The following is a 25,889-nucleotide window of genomic DNA, read 5'->3' as shown; positions in this document are numbered from 1 at the left end:
TGGGTAAGCTTCTTTGTAAGGGTAGATGGGAGAGAAATAATCTGTGGTAAGCAATGCCATTACAATTATTCAAATCACCGGGATGACACATGATGGACCGCAGGTGGAAGGGAGTGCCGGGAGCCGAGGTGGCTCTAGTACTGTGTCATCAAGTAACAGTGGTGATCGCAAAAACCCTGAGATGAGCCAAATGCTTTTTCTTTTTTAGAAAGAGAGAGGGAGAGAGCAGGCGTGCATGCACAAGTGGGGGACGAGCAGAGAGAGAGAGAGTGAGACACAGAACCTGAAGCAGGCTCCAGACTCTGAGCTGTCAGTCAAGAGCCAGATGTGAGGCTCAAACTCCTGGACTGTGAGATCATGACCTGAGCCGAAGTCGGACGCTTAAACAACTGAGCCATCCAGGTGCCCCCAAATGCTTCTGACTGCTGTAGGGAGAATTCACGCAGAGAAGGACAAAATGAAAACCTTGAATCCCTGAGTAAAAGAACAGGTAGAAAATCAGGAAGATTTCACAGCAGGTTTTGACAGAGCATCTCATTATCTATGTTGCAAAGCAGATATGGCTGAGGGTCAGGCATAAAGCCTAAGTATAAGCATTACAGAGTTCAGTACCAATTAAGAGGTATCACTGCCAGGTCACTTATGCTAAGGCAGTGGTTCTCACCTGGGAGCAATCTGCCTCCCAGGATACATTTGGTAGTATCTGGAGACATTTTGCATTGTCACAACTGTGGCCAGTACTGATGATATCTAGTGGAAAGAGACTACAGGTGCCGTAAATATCCCACAATGCACAAAATAGCCACTCTCCCACTCCCACCCCCCCCCACACACACACACACACAATTGTTTAGCCCAAAATCTCAATAGTGTTGAGGTTGTAAAACACTGTGCTAGGGTAAAGGCAATTGGTGGAGACCATATAAGACCCTGGTACATGGGACGGGGAGATGAGAACTTTGAATCCCTGTATCCTCTTCAAATTTCCACACTGGTTGAAGCAGATCCTAATCTTCATAAAAGGGGACCAGAGTTCCCTTGCATAGAAGTCTGGTGTGCAGTTACTATGTAGCTAACCCTAGTCCATTAAAAAAAAAAAAAAAATCAGAAGCCATTTGCTTTTACATGGCAGGGTTAGCAGTATGTTCTCACAATCTTATCCTAAAGTTCTGCCAGCTCTCCCGTTCTGTTACAATAGTCTGTTCTCTGTCACAATTTAGTCTCAATTTATGTCTTGTTATACCATAGAAAATCACAATAGTCTATTATATCTGTATAATTATGTTAATTGGACCTGTTGAGAAGGAATGAGTAAGCACCATGCATATTTTAGCAAGGCATATGCATGCCAGAAAACAAGTGATAAACTCTGCAAAAATTTAAGAACCTGACACATAAGTGAAATTTCTAAGGGTATAGCAGTTTAGAACATCGAGGTACATCCCCTCTAAAATGACAAAAATGCTGCTTTTTCCTTCCACCATTCACCATAAAGAAGAGCAAAACACTTGAGTGGGACACTCTGGATTGTAGAGGAAACAAATAACACATTTGGGCATCTTGCTCTGACCTCTTGCTTGATAACTGGTAACTCTTACAGTTTTGAGAGAAGTCTGGATCAAGAGAAGTTTCTAGAGAAGTTCCTGGCTATAAGCTTCCCTGGTGTTCTGTTATTTGGTGGCCCAGCACATTCAATTCTGTGGCACACAAAGATGTCATATAGAGTCTTTACCAAGCCCTAATAGGAAAACTACAGCACAGGCCCCAGGGTTTTAGAATAATAATTCTGCTAATAATAGTACTCCATGTGTAAAGCAGCTTCTGGCTTCCTATGGAAGCCATGGAAAAGACTCAACACCAGACCACAGATACCACGTAACTCTGTCACAAACCATCCTTCATGAACTGAGTGCTATATGATATGCTGAACCATAAAATTAGAAGTATACAGAATTACATTGTCAAATGGAAATGGTGTATAGATCAAGATATAAGATCAAGCTGAGCAGGTCCAGAAGGTAAGAGTAGATTATACAGCAGATAGCTCAGATTCCCAGGGAACTTACTCCTACTGCTTCACTATGCCTGCCTCAACCCACACCTACGCCTCAGAGGGAGTGCTCTATAACCAATAAAGAGTGGGGTGGGGGTGAGTATGGCCTGGTTTGTTGGTGACTTACACAGTATGCTAAACAAGTCAGAAGTAAATGGAGAATATACTGCAATTCCACTCAAGGGTGACCCTGAAAGATAATGGTGAGAGGAAATCTTCCCTGTTCAGAAACTCAAGAAATGCATGTAAGTGTCCATATCACATGGAAGGAGAAAAAGCCTATTACATCTATACTGATTAGTCAGTCACTAGTAGGTAGATAGCTAGTCAGAAACAAAGAAAGACTAAGATTGAAATATTGGTGACAAAGAATGAGTCACTCAGAGTGAATTTAGAGTATGTGTGAAGACATCCATGTCCCACAGATATCCTTACCAAAGGGCATTCATGGCACAAAAGGCTTTCAGTAATCAGATGGATGAAATGACCTGTCTTTATGTATGCCAATCACCGATTTTTCCAAACACCCCACACTTGATCAATAGGCCCATGTAAAAGGTAGCCATGGTGGCAGGAGCAAAGGCTTCTCATTCATGTACTCAACATTATCTTGATCCTATATGAACAAAGGTTGTAGGTCACATGACCAAGTTAAAAACATATAAGCCAACCAGCCAAGGTGTCGGCAGAAATCAATGACACATGGAATGGATGGTGAACAACCAAAGCTTTGATTATCATCTTATTCCTCATAACCAGCTACAGAGTAGACTGTAACACCTATGTTTTGGGTTGTTTATTTTTTTTCCCACTACCTTAGATAAAGGGCACCAGTAGATGGTGACATTTTCATTAGATTCCTGGCAGGAGTATAATGGAATTGACCTCATCACACTAAGATCCAGTAGCCAATGAAACTTTGTGTTTCCGTGGTGTTAGGCCCATGGGTTTTCCCTGACAAGGGAGTAGAACAGGGGCTGAATGTGCTAGATATTTTCCATTTTTCCTCCAGATCTGCTCTCCACCCTTCTCCACCTTGCTCTGGGCCTCGGGTCACCGGCCAGGGGGCAGTGTTGCCTCTGGCTCTTAAGTGGGTTTGCCAAGGGGCATAACAGCAGGAGACTGGGAAATGGGAGGAAAGAGAGGCTGTCAGGTTTATTTCCCCCAGCTCCTTCTATGACAAATCTCAGTTTACAATCACAGTTTATGGCCAGATTCTATCCAGCAGCTTCTCCTTGGGTTCCTAACAGCCTCTTCCCCATCTCTTTCAAGCCCAGGATACTAATGGTTTCTGAGTTGTGGGTGCATCACCATACCTTACTACTCATTTCATTGTAAACAATCACTTCTTGAACCTCTCTTGCATTGCCCTTTTGGGTTTTCTGCACCTTTCCTGCTGAGATCCTAATTGACATAGGCAACTTCATTTCTCAGAGTGGAAAAACTAAGGTCTAGAGGCAGGAAGGGCATGGCTCTGCTCCTTGCCTGCCCACAGGGGGCCCCTCTGGGGAGCAAACCACAGAGTTCTGCATGGAACTGATCATCTAAAGAACACACCTCCAGAAACCTCCTTTTCTGTATTCAGATCATAAAATGGTTTGCAGGCTGGTACAAAGGTTTTCCAGAGAGGAGCACAGAAGTGGTACTGAAATAGGTCTCCAATCCAGGACTCTAGGGTCCCATAATACTTCTATGCCATCGACTGTCAATTATTTCACAGAAGACACTTGTGCATCCAAAAGGTGCCACTGATCTGAATCACCAGACTTTGGCTTGAATGTGAGGTCCAGACTCTTGTGCCTCAATTACCCCAGGAGAGCCATGACTAGTGCACCTCTAGGACAGTGACTCAGCCTCCCATCACACATATGCATGCACTGATTGCATTTCATGTACCAGCCTTGTACCAGCCATGGGAAGAGAAACTATTTTAGGTGTCTCACAAGACTGGTGGAAGATTTCCTAGGTAAGGAAAAATGGGAAATGGCTAAATATACACAATGGAAACTTATGCAGCTATTAAAGGTATTTATAGAAAGTTTGAAACAGGACAGAAAGTGTTTATGACAAAATACTACGAGGAAAAAGCAGGGTACAAAATTATATGCGTTTATATAAATATACACCCAATATGCTTAACACCATGTAAAAATGCATAAGGGAAAAACAGATCGGACAATAGTGTACCAAAATGCTAATAGTGGGACACAGGGTATTTCTCTGTATTTAAAATTTTCTTATAATCAGCATCAATTACTTTATGTCCTGTTATAACCTATTCAATTATACAAGTAGTTTTGAAAAATATTCTCATTTTTAAAATACTCAAACTGTAGGTATAAAACGCAAGTCCCCCTTGAGGATGGCACCCCCAATCCCAGGTCCCTCCCAAGAGAATCACTGTCTTCGGCTGGCTTCTTGTGTATGTAGAGAAATGAAGTTATCATATAAGGGAGGTTTTTAACATAAAGGGTACATTACACAAATTATTCTGTGAATTACTTTCTCCACTGAGTAATAAAGCGTGGGGGTCTTTCTACAACACTGTAAACACATCTAGCTTAAGGATCTTCAACCTTAAATAGCAGGTCCTAATATGGCTATTTCACAGTTTATTTAATATTCAGGACATTTAGGGTTGTTTCTATTTTGTCCCTGTTAGAACCAAAATGCACTTAACAGTTGCATAAATGACTCTGCACACATTAGGACTATGTTTCTAGACTAGACACAAAAGAAGTGGAATTTCTGGTTGGAGGTTTGGATATTCTAATTTTAGAAGTTCCCATAGACAGATTAGATCTCCCCAGACACCACTGATGACTTCTGGGGAAACTGGGGATCTTTGCCGGCCAGAGGATTCTAGAGGTTCTTGAGGTTGAGTTTCCTGGCTTCCCTGGGGTCTTGGGGATCTCCGAGTGGAGAGATCCTAGCACCCAGGAACACAGTCTCTCCATGTCTGCCCACCAGATGTGTTCTGAGAACCAAGCCATAGACCTGGCAACATCCTATTTATATTCAGATCATGAAAAGATGTGTAGCCTGGGGAAAAAGGTTTCTCAAAGACAGCCCACCTCCCACTGAAACTCACCAAAGACCTCTATGTCTCATGCAGTAAAGAGTTTGTTTGCTTTTTTTCCCTAAGGAACTGTCCCCTGGGACCTGAAAGTCAGAACGAAGTATTTTAACATTCCAGAGACTTAATTTCTGAAAGAAAGAGAACTGAGAACAACTGTTTTGCTTTCTGTGGAAATGGTGTCTCTACTTGAAGAAGCAAAATGGATTCCAGTGCAACCCAATCTCAGCTGACATGGGCTCTGTCTGGCCTTTGCTCTCAGAGGAATGTCCCCTAGGAAGGCCAAAGAGTCTCCACGTCTGTGGGAGGCTGAGCTACACGCTAGATCCACTCTATCCATCTTACTGAAGCTGGGTCTCAGCGGGCCCCTCTGTGAGAGAAGAAGCCCTTGGCCTTTCACACCCTAGGCAAGGTGTCTCCGAAACATCCCTTTGAAAAGCCCCTGAACTGGCCTCCGTGGGGCCTCAGCACTCCCACCTCTGACTCCCTTCAGCCCAAGGCAAGGAGACAGGCCCAGGGAGAGGCCAGATCTGCACAAGTCCTCACATCCTGCCCCAAGGCCTTTCCACATGACCCCTCCTCAAAGTCCCGCAGGCAGGGCCCAGCGGCTGGGATAAGGTAGAAAGTAATGCCCTAGAAAGGCTCCAACAGGGTTTCCAGGGCTCAGGGGGAGGGAGAGGCCTCTGCTTGTGTCTGTGGTGGGGTTGGGGAAGGACCCATGGAGCAGGACCACCACGAGACCACGACAGGCCCACAGCCCTCATTTCAAAATCTTTAACCTGCTATGACTTTGGGAAAACACATGCGTCTAAACATGACAGTCATTGATCACCTACCAATCCTCAGAACAAATCCCAAATCTGTCCCCTTGGCCACCCTCCTCGTTGGCACCCACCGTCTCTCCCAGGTGACCACTGCAGCCTGCTAGGTCTCCCCACTTCCGCTCCTGTCCCTAATGATCTACTCTACACAGTAGCCAGAGAGGTCCTTTCTTATAAAACAAATTATATAACATACTCCCCCACCTAGAAATTTCCAATAAGCTCCCATTGCTCTTGGAAAAACTCAAATCTATCACAGCCAACAGGGCCCCAGGGACCCAGCCCTGCCCACCTCTCCAGCTTCCCCTGCATTCAACCTCTCCCTACCTTCAGCCCTTTTTTCCAGTTGCCCTTCAACATGTCACACTCACTTCTGACTCAGGGTCTATCTTAGGTTCCCAGAAGCAGAAGCCAATAGGAGGTTCATGTGAAAGGGACTTATTAGGAAAGCATTCCCACAAAACACCAGTGGAAAAAGTGAGCAAGAAGGAGCAGAAGGGGACAAGGCCAGGGGAGTGAGCACCATCTAGCAAAATCCCACCGAGGGTGACTGGGACACGATACTTCTGGGGAGCCCTGGAAAGTATGGGCCACCCCCCACCAGAACAAAGGAACTGGTGAGCACACCCCTGGAGCCTTCTGCTATCAGTTAGGGCTGCCCCCCTGGAAGTCCCCAGGTACATCCTTGATCTCCATGTGGAGGGAAAGCAGTACCAGGAGCTTAAGGTCAGTTTGCCAACACAGAACCACAGGGACAAGCGATTGGGAGGGAACATGCAAGAGAAGTGAGCAGAGCACAGGAAGGGACATGCAGGCACATGGGCAGAGAGCCCCAGCATCAGTGAAGGGTCTCTGCCCCTGCTTTTCTTCTGCTTCCTGCCAGGACTCCCTCCTGCCTTTCATTTGGGTGTGCATTCAAATGTCACTGGGTCCAACTACCAGAAACAACCTTCCCTCCTACCCCATCACTCTTTACCACCTCACCCTGATTTAGTGATAGTTTTCTCTGTGACACAAACCACCGTCTGTAACCATCTGGTTATTTGCTGGCCTTGTGCCTCCCACTGGATGGTGTGGCTCATTCACACCTTGTGGCCCCAGCACCAGCACGGTGGGTATTTTGAGCACTTGGTGAGTACTGCCTAGCACATCTCAGCCGACTTATATAACTTTTTATTCACAGTAATCCCCCCTTATCCACAGGGGATGTGTTGTTCCAAGACCCCCAGGGGATGCCTGAAACTGTCATTAGTACTGAATCCCATATATATCATTTTTTTCCTACACATACATAACTATGATAAGGCTTGATTTATAAATTAGGCACAGTAAGAGATTAACAACAGTAACTAATAATAAAATAGAATAATTATAACAATATACTGTAATAAAAGCTATGTGTGGTCTCTCTCTCTGAAAATATCTTACTGCACTGTACTCCCCCCTCCTTCTTGTGATGATATGAGCAGATAAAATGCCTGCATGGTAAGGCAAAAAGGGGAGAACAATGTAGGTATTGTGATGTGGCATTAGGCTACCACTGACCTTCTGATGATTTCTCAGAAAGAGGATCATCTGTTTTTCAGCCTGCAGTCGACCACAAATAACTGACATGGTAGATAAAGGGGGGGATTACTGGATTTCCATTTGATGAGCACTCGTGTGCTATTCACTACTCAAAATTCCTTACCGCTCACTTAATCCTCCAAATAACCCAATGAGGTACATACTGGTAGTGTTCTCATGTTACATGTTAGGAAGCTGAGGCTCAGAGGTGAATCAACTTGTCACAGTTGCACAGCAGGGCAGAGGTGTGGTCAGGGAGTCAGGCCGGCTGAGTGGCTCCAGATGACCTCACCTCACCATTATATCCCACCTCAAGGTGCCTACCAAAGAAGTGCCGAGGCTTTTCCAAAGCCCCAGAATTGGAGGGAAGTGAGGCTGGGATTCTGACCCCAAAGCCCGTTCCCCACTGAGGCGACACTATACTCAGCCACCCATGGGTAGTGTGAGTGGTCCCTCCTCCTGTGGCTCCCCACTGCACGTTCTTAACTCCCCTACTGGTCCCGGGTGGCTGTTTCTAGCCCACTTCCCAGGAAGGAGGGAAATGCTGTCCCATGGCTGAGGAAGCCTCTCAGGAGGGACTGTCACTGAGCCATTGAGCCCCAGGGCCAAGCCCCTCTTTCTCCACCCACAAGTTCTGTAAGCCATTGAGCGGCCAGAGCTGGGATGCTAGTGTGACTCAGACATTTTACAGCCAGGGTCCCTTGCTGCAACAAGTCTAATCGCCCTCTCTAGAAGCAGAGCAAAACTCTCAAAAAGAAACCATTCTGAACAAAGCCAGTAATGGTTAAACAGTTGTGTGTGTGTGTGTGTGTGTGTGTGTGTGTGTGTGTGTGTAGGAGGGAAGGGGAGACACATGCACATAGGCAGATAGATGAGGCAGTGATCTATGTCCCACTTCTCAGGCTGGAAACCTCCCGTCATTCAGAGTAAAACCTCATTAACCCAAATACCACATGACTGGAGACAGGAGGGCACAGTACTGACCGCCGTGCCTCCCCCAGGCAAGACAGCACATCTGAGGGGAGCACCCCAATTCAGCAGTGATTCCCGCCACACTGCACTTACCCTGCTCATCAACTAGGCTTTGATACAGACACACACCCCAGCCAGCATGCCCATAATTATGGCAATCCCCAAACTGTTATAGACAACTCACTGGGGGGTTACCCAGTACCTTCTAATTAGTGTTAAACACTGATTATCCGAGGCTATTGATATTGGCCTTAATCAGTAATTACAATCCTCACATAAAATATTTAATAAGCATTCATAATACAAGAAATTTGATTAAGAGGAGAGTATTTTTCTTGCATTTCCACATTGGTCTCCCGAAGGCTTAGATGGGTTTGTGCTAAGCAGGAGTAAATACAGCTGACGCAATTACCCACCAAAGGCGGCAGAAAATAGCAAACTCGGATTCACCCACCCCTACTCTGAAATACTCAGCTATAGAAAAGGGCCACAGATGGGTAATGCACAAAAGATATGCAAATATCCAAAAAAAAAATCTGTGGGAAAATGTTGAGCCTCACTAGTAATCAGGAAATACACATTTAAATCAAACACTGTCCCTTCGATCAAATCAGCAAAACGTACAACTATCACCGTGTGCTGTTGATAAAAGTGTGTGCTGGCCCACCACAGCCTCCTGGGATATATCCCTCCCTCTTCTGGAAAGTGCACCCTCCTGCAAGGAGCCACTTCTCCGCTCTGCAGCCACGACGGGAAGTGGAGCTGCTATGTTCTGTCTTTCCGTCATTCCCAGCTACTGCACATGGTGAGAACTACAACTCTGTCCTGAGCTGGGCCCCTCGCGGTTCCCCATGCTGTCCTCAGTGCTTGGTCAGAGACAGGCCAATAAGACACTTCCCTGTGGGACTCCAATCTGGGACAGAAAGGACCGCTTCAGTCCCTCTCTAGTGGCAAAGATGGAGGATGCAAGCCAGAAAACCAGCAGTGACCGTACTGCGTCAAACTCTCAGTGACGCTTACACATGGGTTTGCACAACCAAAGACCTAGCTCAAGATACAGCTGGTTAGGGTTGTTGTCACAAGAGCAAACAGGTGCCTGAGCCACAGCAACCAGCCCTGCTTTTGCTCTTAGAAACAATGGGAACTTGCCTGAGTTCTCATCTCAGGCTGAGTCAGAAGGACCACTCCTGAGCCCAAAGCGAGCTTGGAATCAGGCCCTCACACTGCTCTTTGGGTAGAATGCAGGGTGGTGGGAGAACTCTGCGTCCTTAGGGAGCTGGGAAAGACCTCAGAGCTGCCGGGCAACTCCCCTCCGTGAGAATTCCATTACTGCTTTGCACCATTGGTGCCCGGCACTGGCACCACCACCACCACCACCACCACACACACACACACACGAGTACAAAGTTTATGGTGATAAGTGATCTCCAAACCTCTAGCAAACCCCCCGTAGGTGGAAAACCCAAGCACAAAGACTCCTAAATGCTCATGCTGCATGGACCCCCCAGGCCTTGGAAGAAACTTTGGCTTTCTTCTGCCTAGATACTTTCTCTGCCTTTTAATGGCCCACCTCAGAGCAGCTAAGTGATGTGCCACATGACTTCTAAACAGGCACACAACTCAAACCAGACAAAAGGGGTCCTACTCATCAGAGACCAGAGGGCTGCTTCAATAAATAAATAGCAATAATCTGCAACTGTGCCCAAGGACAGTCTTAGTTTAGTGCCTACTATCTCAACATAATTATCAATAACACCTTTCCCTCTCAAAGGCAGTAAATGAGCATCATCTATATAGAAATCTGTAAACCACCCATGCCAGCCCCACAGACACAGACCTTCATGCATCTCCTTGCTTCCTTCAACATGGCAGTTCTCCTGCCTTGTTGGGACTCCATGCAAAATCTCTTAAATTTCCTTTCACTGTGCAAAATGCCTACGGAGCAAAATCTAAAATTCTTTTTCAGCCATCAGCTCACAGAATGGCTGAGGCAGCCCTGTGCCCTTCCTCTCATGTGTGTGCTGGGCCACCTTGTCCCTTCCAGCAAGTCGGCGTCCTTTAGTGGTTTGGGGAAGCATTTCTCTCTCTAGACTGGTTGTTAGTTCAAAGCAAGTTACAGAAAGTTGACTGATGATGGACCCCAAGAGAAAATGAATTCACCTTCACGGGGCTCCTTCAGCCATGTCTGGAGAAAACAGTAGAAATTCCTTCCTGCCCGCCCCCCACCCCCTACCACAGGCTACCCCATTCTAGAATGGTGTGCTACAGGCAGGACTTGGGAAATCTCCTCCTGGGCAGGAATGTCTGTTATTTCTCTGCCCTAGAGAGGGACTTCCAGGTTCAAATCCAACCTCCAGCACTGACTAGTTCTGTGACCTTGGGCACATTACTGAACACCTCTAGCCTTCAGCTGCCTGTCTACCGAGTTCCAAGGTTAAATAAAAGAGAGCAGGCAGAACATTTAGCCTGGTGCAAAGAAGCTCTAGACAAATGTTAGCTATTGTAGGTAATAATAGTAGTTCATGACCCAGGGGTGCAAGTTGACTGGCTGATATTTAAGGAAATCTGACAACTTACTAAGTCTAGCATAAGGATGGGTAGACTTAGGCCAGGAAGACCAAGTGCCCACCACCAAACCCCTATCTCTAAAAGGCCAAGCAAGGCCAAAGGTCCCACACCCACCTTTCTACCTGCAGAGAACACACTATTCCTCCAAGAGCACCCAACCGAGAATTCAATTCGTAAGCACTATAAGCAACAGGCACCATTGTATCCCCATGCTATAGTTGAGAATACTGAGACTAACTTATCCAAGGCCACCCAACCTGCAAGTGGTAGCACAGGGCTGCCATCTTAGGAGCCTGGGGTAGTAGTGAGCACTGCCCATCACTGCCTCCTGTGCTCCAAGAAAAAGTTTGTGTTCTTGCCCAGCATCAAGGCAGAAATAAGCAGGACTCAGTGAAATGGTGATTTTGTGGAGGAAGGACTAGAGGCCCCAGGGAACGGGATCACGGGGGAGATGAGAACATATTCCCGCACCTGTGACCTCCAGCAGGAACAGACCATCACTGGGTAGCACAGGTGGGCAGCACAGGGCACACCCGCCTCCCACTCTGTCTCCCCTCACAAAGCACTCCTCCACTCTGCTGCATACTCACTCAGCAAACCATGCTCAGCTCTCCCACGAAGGGCATACTGCTGGAGGCTGCAAGTACTGCAACCACCACCATTTCCACTTTGCCTTGTCTTTCTAATGGCTGTCACTAGCTATGCTCCAAGGGACCAGCATAGAAATACACCCTGATTCCAAAAGACACCGAATGGCCGAGAGTGACCCACCATAGGAAGGCAGGCCTGGGAATGTTTGCCATGATACCTTCACCTGGTAACAAAACCTCACACCACAACAGGCTCAACTGGGGTGCCACGTGTCCAGCCCAACACCCACAGGAGTGAGAAAAGGAAGAAGCACAGCACACCATCATGGAAACCATGTGTGGGGCCAGCCGTGGTTTTGCCAAATCTTCGGGGAGAAAGACGATGTGGACAGTGTGTTCACGGGATCATAATCACCTGGCCCTTCTCCTTGGATGCCCATATTCTCCAGCAGACTCCAGGCCCAGATAATTTGGCAGGTGACAGCCCACTGAGGGTCAGGTCTGCACTGCTATTGGGCAGGAGATAGGACAAACATGACAGCTTCAGGGGACTTTTGAGGACCAGGACTCAAGGTGTCTAACAACTCCACCATGATACTCTGGTGTGCACTTTCTGCCCTGGATTAAGAGAGCCAGGAGAGCCTCTCAGCCAGGCCCTCAGCTGGCCCCACGTGGTCCTGGAGCCCCAGGACTCCTCCACCTCAAAAAGTCCAGCACCAGTTTTCTCTTCCTCCCAAGTGACCTTTTACTCCTCAGACGCCCACAGGCAAAGGAGGTCATCATGTGGTCTACAATCCCTCCTTGGGCAAAACGGTGACCCCACCAGCCCACTTCTCTCAAGTAGGAAGCAAGGAATATTTTCTACTTTAATGGCAGCCATTAAATGTTTCATGGGCCAAAACTAAGGCCAGATCACTTTATAATCATTCTTCTGGCTCCTGCATAATTGATGTCCCTTATGCACTTTTCATGATCTAATTTATCTACCTCCTAAAATATTTTGTAAAACCTGAGTCCCATCTGTAATGATCTATGTCCCATTATAAAGTGTACTGAAGGATTTGCTACCCAAGCCACACGTGTGGGCAGAAACTTAGCCATACCAGGTGGAGGCATGGCAGCAGGGACAGAGATCTGACAGGTCTCAGGAAACCAAGGCTGCCTCCCTTAGAAAATACACTCAAGGGACAGGAAAAGAAAGGCAGGAGTCGAGGGAACAGAGGATTTTTGGGGGGCGGCTAGAGAGCACCTTCATTTTGCCCCGTAGGGTAACAAAAGCAAAAACAAAAATGACAGTAACAATAGTAATGGTGCCTTTCACTCTGTCAAGACTTTCAAGTGCCAGGTACTATGCTAGCAAGGCATTATCTCATTTATTTCTGACTCATGACATAGGGACTATCACTGTTCCCATTTCACAGATAAGAAAACAGAGGCTTGGACAGGTAAATAACTTGCTCAATGCCCCGTGGTTAGTAAATGAGAACCTGACAGTCTTATTCAGAACGTAGGCTCCTAATCTCTGCTCCATTCTATACTTCTTGGTGCATCTAATTCTTAAAACTGTGTGTGTTCCATGAACCTAGAAATCCTTGAGCTTCAATAACTAATCAGCAAGCCTTTTAGGGTTGAGTTGTCAGATTTAGTTTAAAAAAATAGATACCCAGGGGAGCCTGGGTGGCTCAGTCAGTTGAGCATCTGACTTCGGTTCAGGTCATGATCTCACAGTCCGTGAGTTCGAGCCCCACATCGGGCTCTCTGCTGACAGCTTGGAGCCTGGAGCCTGCTTCAGATTCTGTGAATCCCTCTCTCTCGGCCTTTCCCCCACTTGCACTGTGTGTGTGTGTGTGTGTGTGTGTGTGTGTGTGTGTGTCCATCTCAACAAAAAACATTTAAAAAAAATTTTTTTAAATGGATACCCAGCTAAATGTGAATTTCAAATAAATAACAAATAATTACTTCGTATAATTATGTCCCAAACATTGCATGCAATAACCTATATAATATTTGGGGCCTACTTATACTAAAATATGATTTTCTGTTTATTTGAAATTCAAATTTAACTGAATATCTTCTGTTTTACCTGGCAACACTCAGCATGTGTCCAGGCCTACGCTGGGCTCTTTGGGATTAGTGGAGACCACCCTCAGAGAACCCAGGCTACCTGGGGGAAATAAGATGGACACCAGGACAAGAGACAAGGGTGAACAAAGGTCACAGTCTGACCCCAATCTGCCTGGTAGAGAGCAAAAGGTTGCTGGTGTGAGAGCCTCACAATGCAATAGTTTTCTGGCAGAACCGGGACATTGCACCGTTCCCAGAAGAGCAAGAGTAAGAAGAAAATGGAGCTACATACCAAGGAGGGCCTGGTGGCTCAGTCGGGTAAGCATCTGACTTTGGCTCAGGTCATGATCTCACAGCTTGTAAGTTCGAGTCCCACGTTGGGCTCTCTGCTTACAGCTCAGAGCCTGGAGCCTGCTTCAGATTCTCTGTCCCCCTCTCTCTGCTCCTCCCCCACTCACGCTCTGTCTCAGAGTGGCTGTCTCAAAAATAAATAAACATTAAAAAGAAAAAGGGAGCTATCGCCACCAGCACACCCATGCACCACCCCCAGCACTAGAGGCCTATTTCAGCTCCTAGGTGCAGCCAAAAAAGGACTCCGGGCTGGAGTCCAATGGCCGGAGCAACAAGCTCCAGAGGACTGAGCTCGCCCCATCCCACAGGTGACACTGACCAGGGTGGCCCACCTGCTGTCTGGTTATCTGACACACACTCATACCCGGGGCCTTGGCTTGCTCTGCCTCTCCCACCTGGAAGCTGCCCATCTGTTCAAATCCTGCCTTCCTTGAGGGTCCAGCTCAGCCCTACCTCTCCAGGAAGCTTCCACCTACCCCCACCCACCCACCAATTTCCCCCGTTCTGGGCCAACCTTCAAACTTTTCCCTTGCACCAAACACTTGCCCATTATTACTTACTGAGCACCAAGCATAGAACCTGGCACATAGCAGGTGCTCATCAAATGCTTGTTGAATGAATGGATGAGTGAATGGATGAGTGACAATTACCATGGCTTTGTTCTACACTGCCTTCTATGTGCGCAAGTCCCAGCGGAGGGAAGAGAGCACACCAAAGGAGGCAAAATAAAAACCCTTGCATGCTGATGCATCTTCCTACAGTCTGGTACCCAGCCCAGCTCCAGGCATGGAGCAGATTCAGTAACTGTTCAGAGAGGTGGAATTAAATGGGAAGGAAGGAAACGTAGGAGGTACCACTCAGGCTAGGTACTGAGAACCACTGGCTGTACTCCAGCCTCCAAAAGCAGCTTGCTGGAGGACTTGGGCAAGTCACAAACGCCCCTTTGCTTCAGTTTCCTTAGCTAGAAAACAGGGAGCAGACACATTGCTTCAAATGCCCCATGGCTTAGTGCCAGAATTATAAGATCACCATGATTTTTTAAAAATTTTTTTACTGTTTATTTATTTTTGAGAGAGAAAGAGACAGAGCGTAAGTAGGGAGGAGCAGAGAGAGGGAGATAAAGAATCCGAAGCAGGCTTCAGGCTCTGAGCTGTCAGCACAGAGCCTGACGCAGGCTCAAACCTGTGAACGGTGAGATCACGATCTGAGCAAAAGTCGGACACTCAACCAACTGAACCACTCATGCACCCGAGATCACCGTGACTTTAGTATCTCCCATCATGCAAGGCACGCAGGAGGTCTGGAAGCTTGGTGGGTTCAAGGTGCTGGTCCTTGGCAAGTTTCTCTCCCACTGGCTGACTCTCGAGTCCAGGCTTGCCATGGCCCCTGACAGTGATAAACTCCCCTCATGAGCCTAGCCACGAGCCCTGCTCACAGCCAACGCTTCTCCAAGTCCAGCCTCTGAGCAGAGGCCAAATAAAGATGGATATTCTCTCTCCCACCGTAAACACAGCCCTCTGTCAATCTCTTGGCACATGAACCGCATCCACTGTTCTAGCACAGAATTCCACAGATGCTTATAAACACTTCCATTACTTCTGAAGTTTTATTTATGGTTTTTGTTAAACCTTTACTCTGAAATTTGCCATTTTAAACACTCCCTGACTGAGTAAGATTTATACAGGTTCTTCACACAGAAGCTACCTGTAATGGACAGAGCCAAAACCAATTTATAGGGCCTCAAGAGCAGTTGACAACTCATTTTTTTTAAGAAAGGGTTTTCTCAGGAAAAGGAGAGAAAACATTAAGATCCCAGAAATATCCACTTCCCAAGATGCTGACCACACTGAGTGCACCTACCTCTCTGCACCTTCTTTAAAAGTAGCTCAATCAAACAGCATGAGACCGGAGTACCCTTCAGACCAGGGATGGAAGCAAGGATCCCAGCCTTCCCAGAAGGGGTTCCTGTCCCTCAGTGACCTTGGAATGCTCAGGGATGCACAAGCCATAACTGAACACGCAGATTCAGTGGAAGCCAAGAGCGAGAACGTGGCAAGGGTAGTGGGGAGTCAGCCATCTTGCAAATTTATTCAATGTTCTAAATTCCCATCTAAAGCATTAGGAAATTTCCCATTTGCAGGATATAAGGAACCAACACACCATTTGTTGGCACTGGGGTGACTTTATAGGGAATTGGGCCCTGGATTGTGGTTACCCTATGGTTATTAGCCAAAATGCCTACTCTACCAATCTAGTCTATTGGGAAAAGAAATCAAAACTGACCTCCTATACTACAGGAGTTCCAGAAAAGTGAAGTATGTTTGCCTTGTGGTGGTAACTTCTTGATAGCTTTCTTCTCCCATCTATAGTAAAATCTGTCAAAGCTTTTCTTACTCCTAAAATAGTTTCCCCAAACAGTATGTCACTTTGACTTTTTTTTTTTAACCCAATATTCTGGAAGGTAAAAGGAAGCAGATGTGGTACCTCTAGGGTTCTGGCTCAGGGACACACCTTCCCCCCTACACACACACAATATTTCTGCAGGGCAAGGTTTTGGATCCCCTGATGTTTCCACCCTTCTGCTTAGACTATGTGCCCAGAAACCTGGGTTGATCTTTCTGTAATCCTGAACTCCTGGGCCACTGAAGAGTAACATGGCTTCTCTGGACACAGAGATGGAATCCATAAGCAGGGTCTTTTATAGCCTTTAAGAGAAGAAAATGAGATTATTTCATCTTTGGACTTTTCAATTCTAGTGGAATGACTTTTTTCTTTTCTCAACAGTGAAAATGTTATAAAAGTATCTTTTTTGTTTTTTGTTTGCATCTCTCCCCCACATGCTGGTGTTTTCAAATGGAAAAAAAAAAAACTACACCAATTTTTATACAAAAAAATGCTTAAAAGATTTTTAAAAAATTAAATAAAATCCCCATCTGAAAGGAGCTTCACCCATATTTTTTCAGGCCTTGTCAAATAAATTAGGCAATCTCTTCCTTTGAAGATCAGTGGTGTAGAGATGACTTTGAACTCTTAATATCAGGCATTAGCAAGATAATGTTAGGTTTTATTAAGAATGAAAAGAATTTACCAATTTTCTTCCAACAATTCTCTCTAGACTCCACAAGGAAGCTAATCAGCAGATAATTGTTCAATAAGTCTTCCGGTCCATTCAAATCCACTGAATTGTTTAGTGGGGGTGGGAGGAAGAAGTCCTTTAAGAAACCAGTTACCACACTGCTAGGCCCTGCAGCCTGGCAAGAAGCACACAGCTCTGGAAAAAGCCAGACTACCAAAGGGTCTGGGTGTATTTGCCTGTTCAGGCCATAACACAGCACCATGGACTGGGAGGCAGCAGACACTTACTTCTCACGGTTCTGGAGGCTGGGAAGCCCAAGATCAAGCTTCTAGCCAACTGAGTCGCTGGTGAGAGGTCTCCTCCAGGCTTACAGATGGCCTCCTCCTCATGAGGTCCTTTTCTCAGTGTGTGAACACAGAGAAAGAGCACATACCTGAGCTTTCTGGCATCGCTTTGTGTAAGGACACTAACCATATCAGACAGGGACCCATCCTAATGACCTCATCTAACCTTAGTTATTTTCTTGGTTTGCCATAGTGGACGTTAGGGCTTCAACATATGACTTTCAGGGGGACACAAACATTCAGTTCATAATACTGGGTTTGCCACAACTTGGCTCTCCCCTCCAGGAAATCCATCCTCCAGGCCCCTTTTTAAACTCCCACCATGTGGTCTAAACCTTCTCTATACTCATTTACTGGTCTCCACCTCTCCACCTCCTCTCCCCAGTACATTGTTCAGGAGCCCCCCAGGTTCCAGATGCATCTTCCTAGCTAGCCCACAGCTTTGAGTCCCTTCTCTGTTCAAAAACCACAGTGGGGGAAAAAAAATACCTCAGTAGATTGCCCACCAAGCACAGAATTAGGTCTATAATTTAGAGGGCCAATAAGTACAATGATTAAAAAAATAACTTGGAATCAGACAGATCTACATGTAAATTCTAGCTCTGACTTTTTAAAAAAAAAAATTAATGTTTATTTTTGAGAGAAAGACAGAGTGCGGGTGGGAGAAAGGGAGAGAGAGAGAGGGAGACACAGAATCTGAAGTGGGATCCAGGCTCTGAGCTGTCAGCACAGAGCCCGATGTAGGGCTCAAACCCACAGACCGTGAGATCATGACCTGAGCCAAAGTCAGACACTCAACTGACTGAGCCCTCAGGTACCCGTAGCTCTGACCTTTAGGAGCTGTGTGATCTTGAGTCATTTACTTAACCCTTCTGATCCTCAGGTTCCTCTTCACTAAATGGGGAAAATAATAGCTGCTATTTCATCAGGTTGTGGTGGAGACAAAGACAGGGATGCTGGGAAGTGCTTAACAGAATGTGTGGCTCTTAAAACTAAATAACATGGTAGCCTCTCTCTATAATCCCATCTCATCCCATGGTCTCATCCCATCTCATGGCTTTAACACCATCTAAAAGCCAACAGCCTCTAAGTTCATGTCTCTAGCCCCACCCTCTTTCCAGAACTCTAGATGAGGAAAGCCAGCTACCCCACACACACATATCTCCATGCAGATACAAGACAGGCATCAGCCTATCTTGTCAAGACAGGCTGACAGCCCATCAAATCAGCTCTGATCCAACTCCAGTGTGCTCCACCCAAAGCCTGGCCAGGCCCAGCTGCTGAGGCTGAGGCCCGGGTAGATCTTAGACTCCCCCATCTCACACACTCACATTCAGTCTGTTAAGAAATCTATGTCCCAAATGGAACCACTTCTCACCACTTCCACGACACCACTGTAGCCCAGGCCACCATCACCTCTCACCTAGAGGCCACAGCAGCCTCCCAGCTGGCCTCTCTGCCTCCACCCTTGCCCCCCAAAAGGTCAGGTTTTCACACATCACACAGAATAATGCCTTTAAAACAGAAGCTACAGTGGTGCCCGGATGGCTCAGCTGGTTGAGTGTCCAACTTTGGCTCAGGTCATGATTTCAGGGTGTGAGTTCGAGCCCCACATCAGGCTGTGTGCTGACAGCTCAGAGCCTGGAACCTGCTTCGGATTCTGTGTCTCCCTCTCTCTCTCTCTGCTCCTCCCTGGATATCTCTCTCTCTCTCTCTCTCTCTCTCTCTCTCTCTCTCTCTCTCTCTCTCAAAAATAAACATTAAAAAAAAAAAACCAGAAGGTACATCATCTCTCTCTTCCAGTCAAAATCCCCCAGAGGCTCCCCACATCACTGAGGGTGAAGTCCAAACCCTATGCTGACCTTCAAGGCCCCCAGGGGCTCTCTGGCCTTCCCTGCTACCACTGCCTCCTTGTTCACCCTGCTACAGCCACACCGGCCTCTGCTGCTCCTTGAGTACACCAGGCACACTCCTGTATCAGACTCTCACACACTTGCTATTCCCTCTGCCTGAAAGGCTCTTCCCCCAAATATGCATCTAGATCATTCCTTGCATCCTTCTCCAACTGCTAAAATGTCACCCTGTCAAAGAGGCCTACCCTGCTATCCTGGTCAAAACTGCAGTCTCTGCCCAAACACACATGTATACCCCTGATGCTCCCATCCCCCTACCTGGTGCTGCTCATTCTTTTCCCCTTATACTTACTTAGTTCTTCCTAACATGCTGCGTATATTATTTATGTGTTATGTTTACTTGTGTGCTATATTCTCCTGCTAGAATATTTACTTGTTTATAGCAGCATACCCAGCCCCTAGCAAAGTGTTCAGTACATAGTACTCATTCAGTAAATATGTGTCAGATAAGTGAAGGCTCATCCATTGATTCACATACCTCTTCAACAAATACCCTCTTGAGCATCTGCAAATGCTCAGGGTGTCACCTCTTCCAGCCACTTTCCCAGGACCCCCCTCCACAAAACCTCTTAACAAATAGCCCTTGTCTCTCTGTATGCACACCTGTTTTGGGCAGACCATTCCCTGAAGACTTGACCATCCCCTCTCCTCCTATGGAAATGAAGTGTGTCCTCTAAAGGCCAACCCACCTGCCGGACCCCCGTGGAGACTATGCATCCTACGTAGGAGTGCCTACCCTTGACTTTCCCCATACCTTTCTTCCACCCATTTTCCCATCCTCCTGAGTACTGTCACAGGTGTGGTCTGTCCCATATTCCTGCTAATCTGTGAGATCTTCAGGGTTCAGAGCCATGTTTGTTCCCCTCAGTCTTGCTCACTGTGCCAGGCACACCTCAGCTGTTCCAGAAAAAATTTAAGAGTGAACTAGTATCCATCTGCATCAGACTGTAAATTAAAAAGTCAAAAGTAAACCCTAGTTTTGGAGAGTCAGCTAATTTGGCCCCTTGAGACAAGAGTGACATGAAATGATATAATTACCTTCCTCCTGCCTGGCTCACAGCCCCGTCAACGGCCCCAGAAGGAATACACTGCCCGTCCTCGAGATGCAACTCTATGATGCAGCCAAGTGCAGCCTCTCACCTGAGGCAGCTGTTGTGCGGCCCTCCCCTCCCTCAGCCCCCACCCTACCCCCCCAAAGACTGCTCCTCCAAAGTCCTGGAAAGAAGCCCAAACAGGACTCTGTGCGCTTAGGAAAATAAAAATGATACACACGGCACAAACATGAGGGTATACATGGTCCCATACACCAGTCTGACTAGATTTTATCCTTGAAGTAATGACTTAGGTTGTTCAGTTTTTTGCTCCAGGGAAGGAATGGGGCAACCTCGTGCCTATGATCAAACATATCCACCAGCCCTGCTCGTTCTGCGGGAAACCAACTGACACACGACTCATGACACCCCAGAGCTCATGAGTCTCCAAAGGTCCTCATCCCTGCATGTCTGTGTCCATGTGGGAATCCACATACAACAAAATCTGTGTTTCCAACACTCCATCTGACTCTTGTCCCACCTCACCCCCACCCAGCAACAGACTGACAGCACCAAGGAAAGGAGAGGAAGGCAAGGCCTATGCTTTAACCACATTTCCACTCCTTTTGCTCATCTTCCCAGAGGAGAATACAGTGGAAGTCATGGAAAGTCGAAGGAGCAGGATTATGTTAAATTAGATGTCCCTCCCCAAGTCAGCAGTGATCCCATGGCCCAAAGCAGCAATCCAAGTTTTATTTGGTCATAAACATTAATGGGACCAAATCTCAGGGAAAGGAACAAGAGAAGGCAAATGCCAGAGAGCAAGCAGCACACCATAAAACATGGGTGCAGGGCAGGATGGGGAAGGTCAGGGCTCGGGGGAAAGGGACCCCAAATTCTCCTGCCACAGAGAGACTGCCTTTGCCCACCTAGGGGAATGGATCCAGATAGCTATTCTAATGCCTGAGAATTCTATTAACACTTTCCTTGAGGAGGAAGAAAACACTTAAAGTAAGAAATGTGTTCTTAGTGGCCCAATCTCTGCCAAAAAGCAGGGACAACAGAGCACACCCCCCACCTTGACCAGTGTCTTCTTCATCTGAGACCACCTGACACCTGGGCAGGGACCCCCATCTAGACATCTGTCCTACTGCAAAACTGACAGACCCCAATCCCAGCACTGTTTTATCAGTAACAGCCCACATGATTTTAGGAAAACTCATCCAACCTCGGGCTCCGTTCTGTCATTGCTAACACAGAGCACATCTCCTCTGACTATCGGGGTCCTGGGGGTCATGTGACTGATGAGAGTGTGCTATAATCCAAGCCAGGCCCTGTGCTAAACATGTCATATGCATGCACTCATTTGATCCTTTCAATAGCCCTGTGAGACAGATATTACGAGCCCATTTTACAGACTGAGAACCTGGAGCTCAGACAGCCTAAGCTCCTAGATCAAGGTCTCGCAGCTGGAACAGGCAGAGCCAGAACTAGAACCTAGATCTATGCCAAGAGTCTGTGCTTTTTAAGCCATACATGATGGGACCTGATCCCATGCTAGGTCAAGCTCAGTCCCAGTGCACAGCAGTTGCTTAAGCAAAGCCTGTTCAATTGAATTGGGGCTACCTTCCTCGGACTCACATCTCCCTGCAGTAGCCCTTTGGAGGCCTCTTTGCCAGACTGAGTTAGAAGCAGCCCCAGGTCTGTTCTTCTTCCTCTGACAGGGAGGGGAGCCATGGGAGAGTGGAAGCTATTTCTGATCCCTCCAGCTCTGCATTCAGATTTTAACTGAGAGAGGGGAAGAGCATATTTTCTTTCCCAATTTCTTCTCTCATTTGAATATTGGATTTCCACATGTGGATTTGTAGAAGCCTGGTTCCCCAGAGGAATTCCCAGAGAAGCCATCTGCCTGTGTGCTTCTGAGACTCCTTGGCAAAGGGAAATGTAGGATGTTAATCAATCATCCGAGGGGGAGCTGCTCACCCCTTCCCTGAGAGATGGGCATGCACGTGCCCTTGAACATGGAGAGGCTACATCACCAGAGAGACACAGATTCGGGCTCTGCAGGCACTCTGGCCATTCCAGGGTCACCTCTGACTTGGGTCAGGTCAGGTCTGCCCAGGCCAGGAGCCAGGGCAGTGGAGAAGCAGGACAGAGGGCCAAGCAAAGCCTTGAAGAGGCTGGCACTTTGTATTACAAATGCTATGTCCTGCCAGGAGCAGACCCCATCCCTGACACAGTCAGGGTTGCAGACATAACACTGTGAGGACACCCAAAATAAGTCAAGTCATAGAGCTATCCCCAGAAGGTCAGCACACAAATGTGGCCCCACAATGACCCTTACATGTAGCTGCCCCATCCCTGTGGGCAGGAAAGCCAGGTCTGTGTGAGCCACCGCAGGTGACAATTGGGTGAGCCTTCTAGGTACAGCCCTCCCTTCCAGGACAGCCACTGGATTCAATTCATCTCATTGGGAATAGAGGCAGCATTGGTAACAAACCAATGTAAACAGACAAACCAGCTTCCAAATGGAATGCTGGAGCCCCAGAGAGCATCTGGACTATCATGTGGTCTTATCAGTGGAGAAACCCAATCTCTGAGAGAGACAACTACTTCTCAGGGACACACTATAAGCCTCCCAGGCCAAGACTCCATCCCAGCACTCACAAGAACCATGTCCACTCAGGCTCCAGGTCAGTGGCACCCATGTTGCATGGCCATCAGGGGGAAGATGGGAGAAGACGGCCACCCCTGAACCATTCCTGACCCCTCTGGTGGAAGCCCCAACCTCTGAAGTGGTTTCTTCTTCTTCTATGTCTCTCTGCTCCTCTCTCCAAGCTTCAGGGATTTCTGTCACATGTTCAGGCTGCCCCTGGTGCCTTGACTAAAAGGTTTTCAAAATGAGAAGAATTTCCTTAAATATTTCATCGCTATATGCAAAACAAGGCAGTCAGAACAGCCTGGGGCCTGGGCTGCTGCAGTAGGGAGAGGAGATTGGACAGATGGAGTGTTTCTGCTCACGTCCTGATCTCTGCGGAGCTTTCTGGGCTGAGGTGAGCTTCACCTGGCCATGAAGGTGAACATACACACTGGCCATTGGGCCAGCTGCTCTGGCTGAACCAGGAAGCAACTGGCCTGCAAGCTGCAGCTGAGTCGTGCTGCCTGAACAGATGCGTCTGTGCCCTGGCTCTCACAGGACCGTCACAAGCTCAGGGGAAGCCACTGCAGGCCCAATGATAAATGCCCTGCCTAACTTCCACCATGGGAGAGGAAATTCAGAGCTTGGGAGTTCAAAGTGTAGTTAGCAGGAGAGGAGGGAGTAATCAAGCCCTCCAAGATGCATATGTTGGGGGAGGAGACTGGCATAGGGTTTTCATAGGCTTTCTGTAACAAAAGGGATCTGTGGTCAAATATATTTGGGAAACACTAAGTTGAAGAAAGTTTAACAGGGGCACATGGGTGGCTCAGTTGCATAAGCACCTGACTCTTGATTTTGGTTCAGGCCACGATCTCATGGGATTGTGAGTTCAAGCCCTGCATCAGGCTCTGTGCTGACAGTGCAGAGCCTGCTTGAGATTCTCTCTCTCCCTCTCTCTCTGCCCCTCCCCCACTTGTGCATGTGCTCTCTTTCTCTCTCTCAGAATCAATAAATAAACATTTTTTTAAAAAGTGGGGGCGCACCTGGGTGGCTCAGTCGGTTGAGCGTCCGACTTCGGCTCAGGTCATGATCTTGCAATCTGTGAACTCAAGCCCCGTGTTGGGCTCTGTGTTGACAGCTCAGAGCCTGGAGTCTGCTTTGGATTCTGTGTCTCCCTCTCTCTCTGCCCCTCCCCTGCTCATGCTCGCTCTCTCTCTCTCTCTCTCTCTGTCAAAAATAAATAAACATTAAAAATTTTAAAAAGAAAGAAAGGTTAACAGATTTCTTTTACAGAAGGACTTCCCAGATCCCGTGATACACTGATGGTCACTAAGAATGTCCAAGACGGGAGCAGAGAATATGTCATTTCCCAGTATCATTCAGAGGGCCACAGGCAGCTTTGAAAGAGCATCTCCCAAGACTTATACCCAACAGGACCCTCTGAATGGAGTGAAATGGTATCTAGAGGAAGTTCAGGAAAGAGATACAAACATTCACAGGAGCCAAGTCTCTGTGAGGTCTTGGGAAACAGGCCTCCTTTTCTATGAGGCTTAAATTCCCTACCCAGAATGACCACCAGTGAGTAAGGAAAATGCAGTACCCAAGCTAGTATTCACATGGACAGGTGGTTTGGGAATGTAGGTATGTCATGGCGGGAGGGGAGTCTCCTGGAATACTCTGGGAATCACGGCGGCTCCCAAGCACTTAAGACGCTGACACCACCTGAGACCCTCCAGACCCTGCCCCATGCACCCCCTTTTCTCCCTGCTCTCCTCCACCCCTGCTTACCAATGATTCTCCACCCCAACCACTTTCCAAATTGTCCCTGACACAGCTGTCTCTCAGATAAGCACAAAAGTGTGTTTTGTAACCACAGAGAAAAATAATCCGTGCTATCAGATTAACAAACAAAACCAAGAAGCTTCAAAATGAACAGTACCCATCCCTAACTCTACTGAAGACCAGACCATGTTGAGTCCAGGACTTCTCATCCTCCTCATGACCCCTCTTCCTCTTAGTCCTTCTTAGGGGTCACTCTCAACCATGTCTGTCCCCAGGGTGGCAGCAGCTCATGTCCATCTCCCATGGCTATATCTGAGCTCCTTCTCTCTGATCCAGAGGTCCACCTCAGGGCAGCATTTCCTCCTCCAGATATACCCTCAGGTCAAACAGTCCACAAACACCCAGCAAAGCTCTGGAACCCAGCATACAGAAGCCCAGACATTCCACAATTTTCCCTATCCCTCGCTCCTCACCCAAGGACCACATGGCCCAAAAGCACTTCCTTCATGTGGAGACCCCACAACACCTATAGCCAAATCAACACAGCCCCCCATCTAACCTAACCAGGCCCCACTCACCCTCAGATGCAGGCTTGCTCCCACACAGCTGCTCGGCCTGGTTTCTCCCTGTGGGCTGCTGTGTCCCTTCACAGGCTTCCCCTCAACAGGCTGAAAAGAAGTAAAAATAACATTTTGATTCATGCGCTTTGAGAATCCAAAAAAGTGTTTTCTAGAGGTTCAGAATGTCATCATCTTTGAAATTCAGCTAACCCAGCTGCCTCATTTCCCAGGGGAGCTGGGAGAGAGAGCTGAGGGAAGCCAGTTCTGAGAGGACGTGTCTGCCCAGGAAAGTGTCTAAAAATACCAGATTTCATTATTGTGAACACATGAACCCTTCTTGTGTATGTGGTTCCTGGACATGGCTTTAGGTCAGCTCAACAATGAGACATTGAGAGAGAGAAAACTTACAAACCTGCATTTACAAGAGGACCACAAAACAAAAACTATAAACACAGGGGCACATATCAGGTCTCCCCTCCATTCC

The 25,889-nt window shown here is 47.3% G+C and overlaps 1 protein-coding gene across 1 annotated transcript in view; it reads right to left on the bottom strand.

Annotated features, from left to right (window-relative positions):
• The window catches only part of FSTL4 (follistatin like 4), a 585,475-nt gene extending 559,968 nt beyond the window's left edge, over nt 1-25,507 (bottom strand). Inside the window, exon 1 of the mRNA XM_060636146.3 lies at nt 25,424-25,507. The gene's annotated coding sequence lies outside the window, so the exon portion shown is untranslated. The remainder of the gene's footprint in view (nt 1-25,423) is intronic.
• Between the last annotated feature and the right edge of the window lie 382 nt (nt 25,508-25,889).

Source organism: Panthera onca, chromosome A1 (genome assembly GCF_046562875.1).
Source record: "Panthera onca isolate mPanOnc1 chromosome A1, mPanOnc1 haplotype 2, whole genome shotgun sequence".
Classification (NCBI taxonomy): domain Eukaryota; kingdom Metazoa; phylum Chordata; class Mammalia; order Carnivora; family Felidae; genus Panthera; species Panthera onca.
This window is presented reverse-complemented; position numbering and strand designations above follow the sequence as displayed.